General features: G+C 39.8%; 1 long non-coding RNA gene across 1 annotated transcript in view; it reads right to left on the bottom strand.

Moving 5' to 3' along the window:
- LOC133489800 (uncharacterized) overlaps positions 1-15,888 on the bottom strand; it is a 47,054-nt gene that overhangs the window by 5,630 nt on the left and 25,536 nt on the right. The window lies entirely within an intron of this gene.

Genomic DNA, 15,888 nt, shown 5'->3' on the forward strand with positions numbered 1-15,888 from the left:
AATGCTATATTTGGCCTGTAAGGCTGTATTGACAATGAATGGTTCAAGTGAGAGAAATCAAATTTTTTGCTCTAAAGTGGCAGCATAAATGAAAAAAAAAACGCATGGAATTGTACATTGTGTGTCAGAATCCGAATCCTGAATCTCTGATAAATGTGGATTAAAATCTGATATCGACTGAAGTCCACTACCTCAATGCCAACATATGTGAAACGCTGTAAATGGGCTAACGGAAATTAGCATTGAAGTTACGCTAATTATAAACCTTCAAACAACTGCTTCTTTAACACACACAGAGCAGCAACACATACAAACAGCGCATATAACAAAATTTACAAGCATATATTATCTCTGTTCTGTGGGAACAACAACCACTTGCTTAATGCTAACATATAATCAGAATCAGAATCAGAATCATCTTTATTTGCCAAGTATGTCCAAAACAAGGCTAAAGGAAATTAGCATTGAAGTTAGCATTGTTGTCTGCTCATCAAGGTCCAAGCTCCAAGGCAGCTAACAAAGGTGAAGCACCTTCTTGAAAAGCACTTTGAAAAAATATTTCATGCCTTGATCACTGGATTACTGTAATGCACTTTATTTTGCAGTCAACCAGCCCACACGCAAACGTTTCCAGTTGGCTCAAAATGCCTCGCCTCTTAACTGGAACACGTAGGAGGGAGCCCATAACTCCGATTCTGGCCTCTCTCCACTGGCTGCCTGTGCACTATAAAGTTCATTTTAAGATTCTGCTTTGGGAGCTCCTCCAGTTCTACGCTCCTGCCTGTTGCCTCAGGTCAGCTGCTGCGGCTTCTGGAGGTTTTTAAAACTCGTCTAAAACAACAATTTTTATTCCTTGGCTTTCAACTCGATTTCTATTTGTGTACAGCACTTTGTTTAAGCTGTGGTTGTTTCTTAAGTGCTCTATTCATAATGTTAAGTTGAGTTGATGGCTCCCCGTCGATCAGCGGCCCTGACCAGCCTTGCTAACCACCAAAAGAAGTGCACACGAACCACAACAAATGACATCAACAACCATTTATTTACATTACCGCAGGCTTTAAGTAGATTGTTCAGAAGTCTGTGCGGCCATCTACTCGCAGTAATGAAGACAAACATTACACAAATATTAGAAAAGCCGGTCCACTCATCCTTATATGGATCACCACTAAATTGTACACTTTCTTAGATAACCACCTCCAGTCTACGTGGGATTTGTGTGTCAAAGATTCAAGCATTGTTCGTTAATGAATCAAGATAAATTATCTGCTGAGAATGGCATGTACAGCCGTATTAAATTCTTGATGAGATAAAATGTGAATGCGATTGGCTGGCGACCAGTTCAGGGTGTACCCCGCCTCTCGCCCGAAGATAGCTGGGATAGGCTCCAGCACGCCCGCGACCCTAGTGAGGAGAAGTGGAACGGAAGATGAATGAATGAATGAATAAAATGTGAATTTCTTATGCTCTACAGTTAGGAGCAAAAACAAAAAGTATGATTTATACGACTACCAAAGGCAACTATGAGGAAAATTAACGATCAATTATTAAATTCTTACATGTCCTTAAATGTTTTGTCTATTTTTCATTAGTTTTACATGGAAAAAAAAACAAACAAAAAAGAGATATCCACGAATTATGATCCCAGAACAGCTTAATATAAATTCAAACTCATTTTACAATTTGCTAAGCTTAAAAATAAATCGCTTCAAGACTCTCTATAACTTCCACCAACAACCCAGGCTCCTCCCCGATAACCAAAGCTTGTCTCTTAGTTGAGATGCATCATGTCAACATATTGTACTTCCTTGACACCAATTTCCATTTAGACAGGGCTTTGGTGGCATCTTAGGGCCTTTTAGAAAAAGCACAAAAACTGTGACTACGTGTTCCGCAAAGTTTGAATCGAGGCAACTGGACTCTTCTTGTTTGTTGAAGACGTTTCACCTTGAATCCAAAACACTTCATTTGTTTGAAATTTTTAAGTGTGGAGTCGGTTTTGCGACCAGGCAGGTGAACGACCAGTTGGTATGTAGGACGTTTGTTCACGAGAAATGGTGACGGCCGGATTTTGTGAAATGTTTGCTGCCGCCATCAAGCGCTGGGGCTCTGAAGTGCACTCCCACTGAATTCATGAGTAGTGAAGCACGAATTTGCGGAACATATATTTCTAATACATTTATATAATATATCATATTATTTTAGAACCTCTTTTTTTTTTACAACGGAATGGAATATTATGGAGGGAGTTTCTACCCAATGACTCTTGGTGACGGACTGTGGCCTCTGCAAGGCATCTGAATGAGTCGTGCATTCGAAAAGAAATGACACCATTCGGGGTTTGGGGCATGGCGCCAACGTGGTTCCACACCAAAAACCTGTCCTAGCAAGCCTTGTGCATGGACTGATGATGCCTGCTCAGATTCAGACAACTGCGACAGTCCAGTGGTGATCAATTCAACGCCCCAATACTTGTCAATGTCTAACTGATATTAATAATATTTTGGGTAGTGCATGTCGGAGAGGGCGGCACGGTGGCCGACTGGTTAGAGCGTCAGCCTCACAGTTCTGAGGTGCGGGGTTCCATCCCCGTCCCTGCCTGTGTGGAGTTTGCATGTTCTCCCCGTGCCTGTGTGGGTTTTCTCCGGGCACTCCGGTTTCCTCCCACATCCCAAAAACATGCATAAAATTGGAGACTCTAAATTTCCCGTAGGCATGCCTGTGAGTGCGAATGGTTGTTTGTTTCTATGTGCCCTGCGATTGGCTGGCAACCAGTTCAGGGTGTACCCCGCCTCCTGCCCGATGACAGCTGGGATAGGCTCCAGCACGCCCGCGACCCTAGTGGGGAGAAGCGGCTCGGAAAATGGATGGATGGATGGGGATTACAATAAGTAGAAGTAAAAGAAAATCCTAATTCTAAACAAGCTCCTGATAAACAAAACTAATTTGCAGCCCGAGAGCAATTTCCTTTGTAAGTGCAATCTCCAGCAACACGCTAGAGCAGAACCGGAGTGGAACATATGGCGCGTGTGGGTCCAGAGCACCGAAGGGTCCCATCACTTGAAAATGGGTTCCATTAGGGCCTCTCAGTGGGCAAACTCGCTAACGTGTTCACCGACTACAAAAAAAAAAAAAACAGCTTTTGTTGTGCCACACTTCTATTGCCCTCCGGTTGCGTGCTGATTTACATACAAATTGATCTTGTGGTAAATCAGATGTCATTTTTTTTCTGCGGGTCACGGGGAACACGCTGAGATAATGAAATCAGAGTCCGCTGAGTGCTACACTTGCAAAGCTACCAGATGGGTCTCGCTCTCTCTCTCTCTCTCTCTCGCTGTAATGCGGCGCGACTACGGCTGGATGCACACGAACATCGGTGCAAACGCGTTAGTTTCTCCAATGACAAAACGAACGCGTGTGCTTGTGTGCGACCGTTCCTTTGACAGCTGCGTGTAGTCCGCATGCTTCAATTTTCTCGCGTTTTAAATTCATCCCGTGTGATTTATTGCGGGCAGCTCGGTGGACGACGAGCGGTTAGCACGCTTGACTCACAGTTGTGAGCTTCGGGGTTTGAATGTCGGTTCCGGCCTTCCTGTGTGGACTTTGTATGCTCTCCTCGTGCTTCCTCCCACATTCCAAAAACATGCATGTTAGCATACATTGAAGACTCAAAATTGTCTATAGACATGAATGTGAGTGTGGATGCTTGTTTGGCTATATGTGTCCTGCAATTGGCTGGCTACCAATCCGGGGTGTACCCCGCTTCTCTCGCCAAAAGTCACTTGGGATAGATAAGCTCAAGCTCACCCAGGACCCTCATGAGAACAAGCGTTATACACTTATAAAGTTATAAAGTTTAACAAAGCTGTCACTTGGTTTTCATGAAATAAAAACTTGCAGGTTAAACTTTAAGGATACAGTAAATGAATCATTTGTATCGAATCAAAGTGAAAATATATAATGGATTACTTTTTTTTTTTTTTTTTCTTCAAGTTATGCGGTGTTTTATTTTATTTTTTTCAGTGTAGAAAGTGGATGCAAAACTCAAGTGAAGTGAACGGAATCCTCCGTGCTAACCTGGCCCTATTCTCTTGGAACAAAAGAAACGACAGACAGTTGGGGGGCCTGACAAACGACGGAGCCGTAGGGGTGACAATTAGAAGGACAAGAACCTGATGGAGCGTCACATCCCATTAATGCTGTCTGGGGATGAATTAAAAAGCAGGGTAATGTACGAGCAGTGTTACTTTAGGCGGGACAAGGCAAGCGTCTACAAGGCAGTGACAGGTGATTAGATTAGAACTAAATTCATCACTTCCTCTGAATTTCAGTTAACCATTTAACAAGCAAACACACCTCTTCTTTTTAAATTATCTTTCCAAATGCATCTTTGCAGTTCAATCAGAAGCAGGCATACTATATATACACAAATGGGTGATGCTAAATTGTGATGGGAAGTAAACATTTACTTTTTGGAACATCCCACAGGTGAACAGGCTCATTGGGAACAGGTGGGTGCCATGATTGGGTATAAAAGGAGCTTCCCTAAATTGCTCAGTCTTTCACAAGCAAAGATGGGGCGAGGTTCACCTCTTTGTGAACAAGTGCGTGAGAAAATAGTCGAACAGTTTAAGGACAATGTTCCTCAAGGTACAATTGCAAGGAATTTAGGGATTTCATCAACTACGGTCCACAATATCATCAAAAGGTTCAGAGAATCTGGAGAAATCACTGCATGTAAGCGGCAAGGCTTTACGATTATCAGCCCTGAACGTTTTATAAGTAGATCGGGGAGAAGAAAATCACTCTGAACACACCCCCCACCACAGAATAATCATTTAGAGACATTTGATAATGAGATTATCGTAATTCTCTTTCCTGACTTTGATTTGAATGGAGGGAAATTGCTTAAATTTGGACTGAGTTTAAGTTTTTCTGCACCCCACTTTACATTTATGCTTATCGGACCTGACCGTTTTCCAGCAAATTGAGGAGTAAAAGTCACTCTTTACACTCCCCACACCACAGGCTAATCACTCAGGATAATCTTTTAGACATAAGATAATCGGAACTGATCGGAATGGAGGAAGAATGCTCAAATTTGGCCCAATTATCGGTATTTGTGCAGCCATCTTTAGCCAGCACACTGGCATACTGTATACAGTATATACTGTAGCTTTCCCACTAAAGTGCAGCTTTATAACTATATTTTTCTCCAATTCTGGTCAAAGTCCAAATTGTTCTACCAGTGCAACTCTTTTACTGATAAAAGTATATTGTGATTCTTTTCAAACTTTTTTCCCGTATTTTATTGAGCTAGACATTAATCATGCTAACGTTCCCTGTTGGTAGCCAGAACTTTTTCCTCTTCTTCTCGGCGTTCCGTTCGATTGCCATACGGCGTCTTCGGCGTTGGGAAGCAATCTCATGAATACAAGAGTTATTTAAGTAAAGCAGCGTGCGGCCCAGGTGGGGTGGAGGCGGCGCTATTGTTCCATTTCAAGGCTGTCAGTCTGACAGATGACTTGAGGGCCTCACATCATTCCTCACTTTCTTTTTGCTTGTATTTATGATTTGAAGGAGAAGAATTACAACGCAGACAGTCTGCCACATTTTACACGTCAGAATCCTCTTTTCTTTTCTTTTTTTTTTTTTTTCCTCTCGAGCCAGCTTCAGGTAGGCCGTGTCAATTCGCACGCTACAAAGGACTCTTGTTAGTCCCGCTTTTTGCACGGCTAATCCATTTATCATGCTTATTCAACTTACAAGGTTCCTGGCAAATTGTCTATACAGCCCTCACATGCATTAGACAAGCCATTTCGAGACACCAAAGTCTGTTTATCGACTTTTAAAGACGTAGAAGACGGAACTGACACCGGCTTGCCGGTTAATACCTCACAGCACTTTGTGGATATGCAAAGATGCCACGCAAATAAGACTCTCTGGAGGTTGTAAGCATGATGAGGATGATATCAAGGGAAACCGTGAATCCTTTAGTAGACAAGAGACAGAACAAGCTGTTAATAAGGAGAAGTACCGTATGATTTATTAAAGCAAGGCGACAGTTCAGAAGCAACCTGATGGCTGCTTCTAAGAACATGTCTGCCTATTTCTCCTTAGGCGAGGTCATATATGCACACAGGAACAGGCAGTTATCATCTGCCTCGTGCAACTGCCCCCCCCCCCTCCCCCAACCATAGAAATCTCACTTTGTTTCATCGTAAAGTAATAATACAATATAATACACAGTGAGGGAGAGGAACAAGGTCTACTTTTTTATGCTCGCACAACAACAAAAGATAATATAAGGTTAGAATTTACATAGAATGCATTTTGCGGGTCCAAAGGCATATACCATATTATTTCATGTATGAAAATTACAACTCACAACATTTGGAAATATTTTTTTGTCTGACAGCAATGATAGATATTGTTTCATGTGAAATATGCCGATCCATTTTGGGGGGTTTAAAAATACACTTTGGGGAAATACATGCTTTGTTTTTGGACACCGATATTTTGTTTTTATCCGAAACACAGAAAAAAATTTTTTTATAATAAATATTCAATGAAATATATCACAAAATGTAGTTTTTTTTTTGGGGGGGGGGGGGGGGGGGGTTGGGTTAAACATCAGTTGTTAAACAGGTCAAAAACATAGATTTTTGGTGGTTTTTAGAAATAAAAAAATTTATTTAAAAAAAAACTAAAAACCTGAAGGTGCATGTTTTTATGTTGGGTAATAACGATGTCGTTTATTGAGAAGACAAAAAAAAAATTCAAGTAAAAATGGAAATAAAACTCAAAATTTGGTGACTCATATTGTTAGGCAGTGACGAAATTGTTTTATCTGAAACAAATTATTTTGCTTTTGTGCATAATAGTGTTTTTGAAAACTGCAAAATTTGGAGTTGCATGTTTTGATGTGGGACAACATTGTGTGCAGCGTTATTGTTTTATCCAAAATACTAACATTTATTTTGTTCTTGTTTTGTTTTTATAGATAAAAATGTTTTTAAATATGAGGACACGTGTTTTTGTTGGGTTAGAACTACAAATGTTTTATCGGAAAGTTTATTTCTTGTTTTAGGTGAAAATATAAATAAAAGTCAAACTTTGGAGACCAGGGGCGGAGCCAGGGCCTAGGATGACGATTGTTTTTTAAGAGGCACAAGGTTCTATCGCTGGTTAAAAAAAAAAACATATCGAGTAGGAAGTCAAATTAAAGGTCTTGATGAGAGATTTCCATATTGATCAATATTTTATCATTGGGATGTGCTATGCGCATCATCGCCACCTACAGCATTGGAGTGCAACAGCCATGACCGACGCATACTGCTTTTTGTTTTTACACTTGCATGTTGAAATGTTCCTGTTATCATTGCCAGGAGAGTCAATAAAGGTTTTATGATGCCAACGTGTCATCCTTTCGACTCTAAACGTGAGCAAATCCAATTTATTGATCATTTTCGCTCCGTTCGGTGGCTTTGCTGCACGTTTCTGCAGTTGAATGAGTCACGCTTCCTTCTTCATGATATCGCCGTGAGCTGACAAGGGAGCTCATAATGGCAGAGTACATTATTCTCCTCTCGGTGGGCAGCAGGCACTCGCTCTGGTCTCCGGCCACTCCCGAAGCGATGGGCTGAATAAATCAAAAGACCAATAACAAAAAAGACCGGGGCGCTTACACTGGACCGGGCCGCGCCGCCGGGGGAGCCATCGGACCAATGGCGGCATGGCCCGGGCGTAATAAATTGAACGCAAATTGCACAGCTTGATTGGGTTCATGATCTGTGGACTTGAGTTTTAAAAGCCTCCAGTAAAAAGGTCTGGCGAATTGGATGCGCTGATTTCCAGCACTGTTTAATGCAGTTATAAAGATCGGCGGAAGAGAAGATTGGAGATGTCGAGGGAAAGCGGCTGAGTCGATGCCTGCGACGATAAAAAGTACAGTATTTTTATTGTTAATGTCCAGTGAAGATGATCAATCTGTCTATAAAGTACTATGGTTCTCAAACTTTTTACACAAAGTACCACCTCGAAAAATACTTGGCTCCACAATGAATGACATTAAAATACAGAAATAAGTGGTATGCACTCATGAAAAATGAGCCAGATGTTTAATCTGAAACAAAAACTTAATTTGTGTTGTTTTCCAGGATTAAAGAAATGTTGGACAATGACAAGGGCAATTTCTTTTTGTTTTTGTCATGTCAAATATTTTGGAGACTTTTTGTTGGAAAACAAGCTTCGCGCTTCAATTGCAGTGAACAGAAGAAGCCGAACGTGCTACGACAATCTGGTGACAATCAACATCTGGACGCATCAGGCAAACAGCGTGCTGTCCACAAACAGCCAGCAGCAGACGGGCCGAGCCGAAACATCATCTCTGTCGTTACAAAAGGTCGCTTGCATTTCAAGACGCCTCTGAAAATATAATATACATTTAATGTCGGTATGACATCATGTGTGTCCTCTGTATATCTTATAAAAAACTATTAAACAAACTACATGGATGATTTTATTTATTTATTTTTACCCAGGAGGTTTTTCGCAAACGACATCATTATTCCATATGATGATAATTAACCTCTTCAGTGAGCATGTTCCGGCTGCACAATTCCCCCGTGTGTGTGAAGGTCATTTGGCGCCCCTCCTCTATTTGGCAGCACTCACTATAAATCACAGTGGAATTGGCATGATGGGTATTCATGAAGGCAGCTCCTGCCTCCTGGTCTTTCCCGCAAATCCCCTCCCCACCCCCAAACCCCGCTCCTCTCCCCCACTCCTTCTTCTTCACGTCACTCGTAACCTGCACAGATGTGGCCAATAAATAATGCCACATGTGGACAACATCATCTATTACTGTGCGCCGGTAGTAGATCTGCCATGTCTTCATTTTTCTACAAACTTGACATTTTAATGAAGTCAATGGAAGTACAGTGATACCTTGACTTAGGAGTTCCAAGACCACGCCTGTAATGCAAACCTCTCAGGTTTCCCCACTGAAATGAATGGAAATTCCATTAATCCGTTAGTGCCCCAAAATATGTATGAAAACATAAAGTAATATAAATAAATAGAAAGTGAAGAATCAAACATTTTTTGCAACATTTTTTACTTTAAATCAATGGACATTGTGCCGCTCCTTCTGGTATGTATGCCACCAGGGGCAGCATAATGCATATAATACACTTAGATTTGATGATGAGACACGAAGAATTCCGTCATAACTAAGTTGCAGCAGTAAGTCATTTTTCGCAGAGAATAAAGAATATATACCTGCGGGAATTGTTGAATGCTCCGTCAAACAATTATCAGTTGTTTGAATGTTTATAAAAAAACGCAATACTAGATTTGTTAGCTTGTCTATGGCATTTTGCATTGTGGGTTAGTATTAATCTTGCAGATTTTCATAAAACAACATTATGAGGTTTGGCTAAATGCACAATATGGAATTCTCTTGGTTTTATTTTAGTTTGACAGGCGGACGGACGGACGGACAGAAGATAGATGGATGGATGGATGATAGATAGATAGATGGATAGATGGATAGATGGATAGATTTCTACTGTACTGCACTCTATCTATCTATCTATCTATCTGTACAGTAGCTGATTATTTTCATCAAGGTTAAGCTACAATGTGTTTTTCCCCGTCAAAAAACTTAGATTTCTTGTCAGGGAAAAATGTGTATTGAACCTCTCCATAATGTTCACTTGGTGTCACACTCAACACAAAGAACAAAGGCTGAATAACATGGACTCGCTCTCATGCTCATGCAAACCTAAGTTGACGTGTGTGCGCGCGTGTGTCCATCTGTCTGTGTCAATAAAAGCGTGCCGATGGAATCGGCGGTACTGGTGAGAGAGGCAGGTACGGCCCCCGAGGCGATGACAAAGCGATCAAAGTCTACGCGTCACTTATAAATTGCTTTGACCCTTTTTTTTCTTCTTTTTCTTCCTCGTAGAGAGACGCGTGGCCGGGTGACGACAACAAGGGACGTTGCAGCCGACTGCAAAGAGTGCTCGATTCTGCAGAAACAGAAGCCATTGCCAAATGAGGAAATTAACAATGCGGGTTGTCCTTCACGGGGTAAAAAAAAAAATACATGCTCGTCCATCGTGGCGGTGCTTTGACAATTTAGCATCGCTTTCACGAAAACTAATGTTCTATGTAACCATAACAAACACTGCGAAACGGTAACAATATTCTTTTTGTCATTCTTCCCAAAAGACACTTCAAGCTGTTTATTGCCACTCCCAGGTGAACTTCACTGTCAATCACCCGTGTATATGACCAAACCACATATTTTTGCCTTAAAGTTTGCTAGCTTATTGCTAACACAGAATGGGAAACACCATAGATGGGCTAACAAAACGAGGTATAGCACTTTAAACGGCTTTTATTGGAACACAAACGGTCGCAACACATGCAGACAAAGCATACAGCAACACTCACTGGCATATTTTCTTTATCCTCTGTGAAAAACACTTATACTACTGCAGCTTACTTCTTCATGTATCATGTATGTATGTCTGCACTATACTTCCCCCTGGTGGACAAGGAGCGCACACCAGGAGGAGAACTATGTCAATGGGCATTGAAGCATGAAATCATGATGAATCTTTATATTCTATTTAATTATGTTATTACTGTGTGTTTTAATTATGTTATTACTGTGTGTTTTCATAAAGTACAATACCATAAAGTGCTATTGTTCTTATTGGAAAAACACATTACAACAATTTGTGTTTGTTTTCTGGGTGACTGGAACGCATTAATGGCATTTCCATTCGTTTCAACTGGGAAAGATGATTTATGATACGGCTGTTTTAAGTTACGAGCACAAGACATCACTGGATATACATTATCAATTGGACTATCAAATTAATTGACAACTATTTTGATAAGTGACTAATCGTTTAAAAACATGATTTGACTTAAAATTGTTCAAACCCTTGGAATTTCAGACGCTCGACAGTAAGTATTCTAAGATTTATGTAGTATCCGTTGAAATTAAATTGAATATCTATGTGTTTAATCAAAATGAGACATTTGCAAACATCTGCTCTTACTTGGGAAAACAATGATCAACTGTTTTCCCTATTTTCTAATACGTTATAAACAAAACCATTAACTGAATCCTAATCAATGAAGGTGTGTGGATTTTCTGCAATGTGAATTTGATATAATATCCTTCACCGATTCATCGGAAAAAAATAATCGACAGGTTAATCGATTATTAAAAAAAATTGTTAGTTGCAGCCCTAATATACATTAAATAATTGATTAATATGTTATAAATAAATTACGGAAACATTTTTTTAAATAGCATGAATGATTATTATTCCAGTAAGCAATTTCAGTCCCTTTTAAATATCCAATGTGGCCCGTCAGCACAAAGGTTTGCCCACCCCTTGTTCAGAAGAGAATGCTGCTGTGTAGTGCAAATCCCTGCCCCGAACAAGCACGCAGGTCACTGGTGTTAATTCAGGTGTATGTGAGCTGCCCACTCAGGCACCCTTCCACCATTCATTACGCCTCGTGAGCGCATTATCGAAAGTGGCCATTTTGTGTTAGAGCTCTCCGTGGCGACACTCTTGACCACTTAAATACATTTGGCTTCTTGATGGCTGCGTAAGTAGTCTTCATCCGTGGACATGTTGTCTGCGGAGGCCATCTGCCCCCCACGACGCACGTCTATAAATGGACCCCCCACCTCCGGACACTTGACTTGTGCAGTACGGTGGTGACGCTGTCGGCCTAATACAATATTCATGCATAAGAGTGCGAGGGGGGCAAGGGGGGGCTTGCCTTTCTCCTCCTCAAGCTGGCGTCGCTAATTGAAATTTCTGAAGTGCAGCGTGTTTAATAATGGAATTAATTTCCCGTGCAAAGTGCATCAGATTGAGCGTCGCGGCATGCGGCGCAGGAAGTGAGTCTCCACGCAGAAACGAGGAGGAAACAGTGGGAAAAGCGTGACGGAAACAATCATTATATCCTTATTAGTTGCTCATTCATTAGTTTTATTTATCGTAAAGGGCAATTTCTACTACAGTGGTGCCTTGACTTACAAGTTGAATGTGTTCCATGACCACCAGTGCAATTCAAAACACTCGGTAAACTCAAATTACAATTCTCCAATTAAATGAATGGTCATTCCATTAATCCGTTCCAGCCTGATTTAAAAAAAAAAACAAAAAAAAAAAAAAAACATTCTGTCTAGATGTATTGCTTCACCTTTTGTGTTCAAATATCCGTTGCGTAAAGGGTTGAAACTACTACAACATCGATTCTAGTTTCGTTACATTTCAATGGCAAGTTTGGATTTTGGTAAATACACGTTTTGTTTCCCAGTAAACAAAACAAAACAAAATTCATTATGTGCCAAACTGCTGAAAAAAATCAGTCTTGAAAAGTTCGTAAGTCCAGTCACTCATATATTAAGTCAAGGTACCACTGTACTAAGACTTCCTTAAACAGTACCTAACTAACTATCTAACTAACTAACTAACTAACGCCATAGCGCACTCCGTTTTATCTCGACCAATACTCACAATTGACAATTAATAAATGAGTTACAGTAAATTAATAGGTTATCATGCCCATCCATACTAATGCTACATAATGCATACATATTATATCAAACATACACATATCTACCATTGTGACATCATTCTGCAGCCAGATTGTCAAATAATTTTTCAAATCAATGGTGTTGTTGATTTTACAAAATGAAGGGATTCCTCTTAGGGAATCTATAGTTTTACTTTCTGTTTGCTACAATAATAGACATTTTGAGAAAAACGGGTCTATGCTATAGAAGAATTCTATACATTCCAATGTAGATCAATGTAAAATTGCAAATAGCAGCTGTGATGAAACGCAGTAAAAAACAGTCTACGAGCTGCCTGAAACAAATTAATTTGCCAAGAAGCCGTCACATTGAAACACTTAATTAATTGTGTTGCTTTCTGAGGGGCTGATTTTTTTTTTACTGCCATGCAATGTGATGAAAACAGTACGCTCAGCACAATAATGTCACACCGGCTCAGCCAAGACATATTAGCCTAATGAAATGTTCACTAGCTGTAATTGTTGTACCGCGAAGGAGGATTGCGGAGGACAAAAAAAAAAAAATAATTTAAAAAATGCAGATCAGAAATAAAGATCCACGAATGGATGTTAAGGATGTACGGGGGAGTCCATGAGGTGAGTCATCGCAGAGACACAGAGACATTGAGTGGAGTTCAAACGCTCAATGATTACACTTCCTTATATGTCAAGTACATTTCCATTTAAAGTGCTTGTTTAAACAGCCATGAAAGGCGATCTCCAGCTGCTGTGTGCACACTGGGAAATGAACGAGGACGTCCCCCCCAAGACCCTCGAGCTGTGCAATTGTTGAATTAGACGACACCAGAGAGACAGTGCCCATCAATGCACCCGCTAAAAGGATAATATTAGAGATGTGGAGCTCTCTGCTTGCTTAATTTCCCCTCACAAGATTAATATTGCATATCTATCAGTGTATTTCTTTGTGTTTGTTACTTTGAATTTAGAGGATGACATTTAAAACAATGCATTGCAATTACATTTCTTCCCTAAAAGCCCTGCTTGGATGTTCAAAAAGTGAATATAACATGACCATATTTTTAAAATTACAAATGTGAAAAACATCAATTGAAATGACTGAAAAAGCATACTAGAACAGCGATTATTTGGGGTTAATCAGTGGTACTTTAAATGATGGCGTGTGTGTGCTAACTCCTATTTAGCATGAGTTTGAACGTGATCGGTTAATTCTGAAAAGAGCCACATCCCCTGTTTGTAAGTAACTGTAAGTAAAGAAGTAAAAGTAACCAAATAACTCTAACCCACTTAAAATAAATGTCAAGAAAAGCCTACTAGAACACTTGAACTTTATTCATTAATTATTGCTAATAATCAAATGATTTTTTTGTTAATCAGATGTATGGTACTTTAGTGGCAGCTGTGTGCTGGCTTGCATTTAACACACGTTTGAATGGGATTAGTTAATTCTGAACACAGCCACAAACCCAGTTTGTAACTAAGTAACTGTAATAAAGTGACTGTAACTGTAAATAAGTCACTGTAACTAAGTAACCAAGTAACTATGTAAAAGTACCAAGTAACCGAAACTACGTGACTAAAGTAAATTAAGCAAATAAATGCCATGAAAAGCCTACTAAAACATCTGAACTTGATTTGGGGTTAATCTGAGGCGCTTGAAATGGTGGCAGGTGTGTGCTGATTCCCATTTAACATGTGTTCGAATGTAATTGGGTTTTTTTTTTTTTTTTTTTACACAGCCACATCCCTAGTTAAAAGAGCGTGTGCACACTTGTGCAACCACATGATCTCATTTATTTTTACTTCCACTCTGTAAAATATTTAATTTTTTTAATTTTAATTTAATTTTTTTAATTGATTTTTGTGATATAAAACATGAGACCAAAGCCTTTTCCACCATTCATGTGACCTGTAACCTGTAATAAAGTTCAGCTGTTTTAGTAGGCTGTTAATCTCCTTTTTTATATAAACCTGGCATTTCAACAGCGGTTTGGAGACTTTGTATGTCGTTGAGTAGCTGCTAGCCTAGCTCCTGGAAGCCTGCTGTAAACAACTTGAATGACGTGTGGGCCCGGCGAGCATTTTATTAAATTACACATTTCAGCCACACGTCAGCGTGCGCCTCTTTGATTCATTCCCTTTAATGACTTTGCTGATGTAGACTGTCATGCTGTAATGAAAAGGTAAAGACAAGCAAGCGGCAGCGCCGTAAATAAGTCTGGGGCGCATGAGGAATAATGACAGGAGTTTAATGTCCAATTAGATTAAAAGGCTCTCTGACACAAAAGCGGAATGCTGAGTGCACTGCTCAATGAGCCCGCGCGAGACATTGATTAACGCTAAACAGATCTATTATTCCCGCGCAAGGTAGTGAACAACAGCTCTACCTGCCACGGCTCAGCACGTCGTAAAACGCGAGGCGACGTGTCCTCCCGGCCCGGCGGGTTTGATAAAGATTAACAGAGCAGGCCAGTAACGGACGGGTTAACCCTTCCGTATGTGGACTTGTCAAGGAGGTCCGAGTGTAATGGAGCCAGTGCGTCTTTTTCAGCATACCGCACATGCGCAAACCACAACTGCTCCCATAGGAAATAATGTACAGTCAATTACAAATAATTTGTTGCATAAAAGCCTGCTGAACTGAACAGCCATAAGAACTTAACCACGCAAAAAACTACAGTAGATAACATTAAACTGACTTTCACGCTATGCTCTGCACGCATTAGATGGCGTAGGCAAGAACCCTGGAGTTGACAAAAATGTATTCTTCAAATCAAAATGTCCAACCTCCTGTTCCATTTCCGGCTAATTTCGTGTCAATGTGTGAAACTGGTGATGGGTGCAAATTATTTTTTCTACTTTCCAGGGGGGGCTACTGAATGAGTTTTGGTGGGTCATGTTGGAGACCCCGAAAATACATAAATTGTATCCCAGGTTATTTGCTTGGCAAAAATTTGGAAGTTTAAATGTATATACTGCATGTTTTTTTTTTTAAATACAAAAATAAAATAAAACAATCATAAAAAGCTCATCAAATTTTTTTATTTAAAAATCTTAAAATATGTTACATAAAACATGAATAAAAATAGTTGAAGAAATAAATCAGTAAATAAAAACTCAAAATAAAACTCAAAATAAAACAATAAAACAATAAAATGCTAATCTGAAAAATGTATTCAAAAATATATTAAATAAAAGTTTAAATTTCAAAGTAATTTAACAAACGAATCAGTAAATTTAAAAAAGTAAATAAATGAAACAAAAATCTACATTTTACGGGTCAATTTGACCCGC

Source organism: Phyllopteryx taeniolatus, chromosome 15 (genome assembly GCF_024500385.1).
Source record: "Phyllopteryx taeniolatus isolate TA_2022b chromosome 15, UOR_Ptae_1.2, whole genome shotgun sequence".
In the NCBI taxonomy this organism is placed as follows: domain Eukaryota; kingdom Metazoa; phylum Chordata; class Actinopteri; order Syngnathiformes; family Syngnathidae; genus Phyllopteryx; species Phyllopteryx taeniolatus.